This window comes from Calonectris borealis, chromosome 3, assembly GCF_964195595.1.
Source record: "Calonectris borealis chromosome 3, bCalBor7.hap1.2, whole genome shotgun sequence".
Lineage (NCBI taxonomy): Eukaryota > Metazoa > Chordata > Aves > Procellariiformes > Procellariidae > Calonectris > Calonectris borealis.
Window position 1 is genome coordinate 5,830,630 of NC_134314.1, and position 4,417 is coordinate 5,835,046.

Below are 4,417 nucleotides of genomic sequence, written 5' to 3' on the forward strand. Positions count from 1 at the left end.
TTGGAATTGCTCCAGCCCTTCCATGCCTGAAGGAGGGCCCTTCAAAGCTCTCGACTGGACTGACTAACGTACGTTGATTCTCTCTTGTCATATCAAGGTTGGAAAACAAAATGGTGAGTCTAGGGAAAGAATAGTTTTCTCACCCGGCACACAGTGTATTGGGCCCTTTAAGGAAAGAAAATACTAAAGCCAACAGACTTTCCTTCAAGCTTATCGTCAGTTCACTGCCTAAGTAGAGATTCCTTATGGGATGACAAGCTAAGATGGAATATGCTTTTCCCATATGTTCTCTGCTGCTGGAGCAGCCTGGCGATGAACGCAGTGCCTACTGACAAGTTGGCGTCAGGTTGTCGGCCCTCATTGGTAACGGTGAATGGTTACCAACTAAAATCTCAGATGCTGCACACGCTCCTTGTCAACCTGGCTGCTTTAGAACTGCACTGCTCTTCAGGCTGGTGAGAATTTGGGTTAGTGCAAAACCAAGTAGGTACTCTGCAAATGCGCTGAAACATTTTGCTTCAATGTAAGTATTTTTGGCATGTTCCAGGACAAAATGATAACTATAAACCATGGGACTAGACACTGAGGCTTTTCCAATAGGAATGAGCAAGGTAGCAGCAGGTTACCGCATGGCTAAGTCATTTCCCTTAGGAAGTTCCAAAATAGATTTTTTTCTATATGTAAGACGTGTTCTGTTTTGCAAAGGTGCAAGGAATACAGATGGGACAAAGGGCTGGAGATCTGGAGATCCTAATTTACACATAGGAATTGCCTTACTGCAATGCATTGTCTTTCATGACAGAAGCTATGACAAAGCGAGAACTCGAGCGTAGCACCAAGTCCCAGGCCGGTGCCCTAACTGTGAAACAAACTTTCCACTTGATTTTCAATTGTAACGTAACCTCCCGAGCACGGTAGATGGTCCAGAGGACAAATTACTGTAAGGGAGTAGCAGTCCATTCTTCATTCTTAGCGTTTCACAACCTTCAGGATTGATGCTTTTGCACTTCATTAAGCCGTTCATCAGACAAGCGGTGCTTTACAATGATGAGCATCTCTACTGTGTGGGTAAGAGGAGAACCCAAGACAAAATTTTAGTGGTTTCCCCAAAGTCGCACAGTACAACTGACAAAGTACTCCGGTCTCCGCGGCGTTAGCCTCATGGTCTAACTGCTAGAACAATGATCTCCCTCAAATAATTGATCTTTATTCTGAAATGAGTCACATTTAATTTAACAGATGGAAAATTGACCATTAATAGAAGTGACCTAGTTCTGTAAGTTATTCCTGTGCTGAGATGGACAAACTGCCTAGAAGGTTTTTCAAAAGTAAGGCACTGAATTCAAATTAATTGTAATGCAAATCAGGGTGCTAGTTGTGTTACTTAACTTTATATGTCATCATCTGAGTAGGGAGCTCCATTTTTCCACAATAGAAAGAAAGGAGCCGAAGGTGGCTCGCTCAGGGGTGGGTGTCTGCATTGTAAACCGCCACAGTTTAGTGAGAACACTCCTCGTATGTGGGCAGGTTAGACGCTCTTGGAGTTTTTACCTTAAATATTTGTACTGGGATGACTGCGCTGGTGATTGCAAACGTAAGATGCCCAGATTTGCTCCTGAGGTAAGTGCTTGCATTCTGCTTCAGTGTCTTAGAAAATCACTTAATTGACAACACGGTCCAGGGCTGGGCAGGAAATACCATGAAATTAGAGTTATAATTTGACCATAAATCAACTTCATGAAACTTAAGAAAAAACTCGTCCCCTATATTGTATGTTATACTTCCTTTCCTAGTTCTCTGGTCAAGGGCAGCCCTGCGTTTTAAATTTTCTGTATATACCATAAAACCATCTAAAATTTAGAGTCTCTACTAGGGAAGTTTTGATTTGCTTCTCACTGAGTCCGAAAAATGAAAAAGAGATTTGAGCCTATCTGTATTTGATAGACAAACACCTGGACTTTGATTTTTAAAAATGAACTACATAAACAGGTAATAAATCAGGCTATTAAAGCATTATACTTAAACATTAACAATATACAGATCTTTTGGTTTTACAGAGATTTTGTCTGTATTGTAGAGTGGCATATTTTTCATATTACATACACTTTAAAAGCATTTACAAGTGGATGCGGACCTGTTCTGCTCCTAAATTTTTCACAGAGGAAGCTCACGTTACATTACGTTATTAATGTGCATCTCATTGTTCGTTCACAAATCTGCAATTAGCAGGTGGGAATGTATATTTTGCTATTTATTTTAAACACCAAATAACTGAGCGAGTGAAAGCAAAAACTCTGAGGTGGAAGATGATTATTAAAATACAGTTTCATTTTCCTATCAGGCTATTTTTTAAAGCTGAAAAAATGCTGATAATTTACATTTACCATAACGAGTCCCCTTCCAGCACGTTAACGTTTTCTCCACCCGCTGCCGCACTCCTCCGACCCCTCTTTTGTTTTCCACTACCGTCCCTTTCGCATTTCCCTCTGCCGTCTCCTCGCCCTCCCCACAAGCACCCTTGCGTAACACTCTCCTGCCTCTTCTCCTCTTCCCAAATATTTTCCTTCAGCTTTCACATGCTCCCCTCTCAGTTGCTCGTGTTTTCTCCTGCTCCCCACACTCCTCTTCCCTTTTCCCATTTTCCTGTGCCGTGGGCTGTCGGAGGTGACTGTTTCCCAGAGGATGTTTCCACCTCTTTGTATCTGGGACAGAAGACTGAGTGCAGTCTCATTCCCTGTGGAGCATCTGTGAGTGACAACCCAGGACAAGAAAATGTCACCCTGGATGCCAACTTAATTTAGGAATTTTTCACAACTTTTTACAAATAAACCTAGTTTAATCTAGTGGAATATTTATGAGAGTTGGCGACACTGACAGTGGCAGGAGTTCGGGGGAAGGCAAGCTCCTTAAAGTTTCCTAACCCCTGACTTAGTAATTAATTTGTGCCTTAGCGTATGTTACAGCTCATGGCTCGTTTTGTTTGTGCTTTTGTAATCCACACTCCAAGTAACAGAAATTCCCATAGCCACAGAAGTGTTTAAGCCCATCTTTTAATCCTCTTCTTGGCTTTAGCTGTAGTTTATAACGAAACTAATTCTTAGGGTTTGAGTGTGGTAGAAGTTTTCAAGAACTCAAAGTCCATTCGCTATTGTTTTAGATTGTTGTTTAAAATCTGTGCCAAATCTGCCTGTGATTTAACTCTCCTTGTCTTCACCGAACCGAACGCAAAGGTAGATGTGGTCAGCTGAGCAAGCAGGGGAAGCCAGAACTGCTGCAGCTATCAAGCCATATTTTGTACAACATTTCAAACCCTAAAGAGCTGTGTTTATGTCCTTCAAAATCACGAACAGTAAGTCAGAGAGAGATTTGAACTGTAGGAGCTCATCATTTCCACCTCAGAATCTCCTCTGTTAAAACTGGCTAGCAGGATGATGTTACGGGTGTACGGATGCTTTAACCCCAATCAGCAAACTCTGTTCTCAGTTGCCATTGTGTCAGTGCTCCAGCCAGCGCAGAACTCAGTATCTCAGGAGCTCCCGCGGAAGCCGTGAGAGCCAGGACTGCATCTGCAGGATTACTTGCTGCCGGGCGGGTTATCCTGGGGATCTCTTTCGGCATGCTATACAGAGTGCTCCTCCAGAAAACAAAGCCTCCGACAGCTTTCCTGGTAGAAGAGCTGTTATACCTCAGCAAGCAACAGCGTAAGTTCCTTTTGCTAAGAGGTTCCTTCGCTTCCCGTCGTGCTATTTGTGATACGCGGAAGGCATCCTTCGCTGACTGCCACATTCCCACCTACCCTCTTCAGACTGAGGCTGCTCGACTCCTTTTCGAGCTTGTGTTTTGAGGAGTTGGAATTATACCTCTGACAGAGCAAGGAACTGTAGATCTCTATAAGCCATTTTGATAGCAGCCACTTTATCATCTTTTCCTGGCAGCGAATATTTCTACTTATATGGTTTTCTGTCTGTATTGCTAGAAAGCTACACTCTCAGCTGTATTTATTTGGTAACACTTTGTCTTCAACCTACGGTTTTCTCTGATGGCTGTTTTACTGATAGAGCCAAGAGTTTGCAGATAGATTGCATTAAAAAGTCAAAAGCATAAGAAAAAAAACCCCACAAAAATAATAAATCCTCTTTTAATTATAGCTGTTTCCCTGAAAATAAGTTTAGTTTACATATTTTTATGTTTAGTACGTAAATCTATTTCCTCTAAAGTGGAAATTCTTGAAAAAAATAGTGGGTTTTTTTGTTGTGTAGCTTAAAGACGATATTTGAGAGTTGCTTAAAAATATATACTTAAACCTCTGTAGTCGACATAAGATATGCAGTGACAACCCCACGTGCTGCATTCCTACTCATTTGGACCCCTGAGTGAGCCCAAGTTTCGCCCTACGTTGTGAAACCGTCGCTGCGTT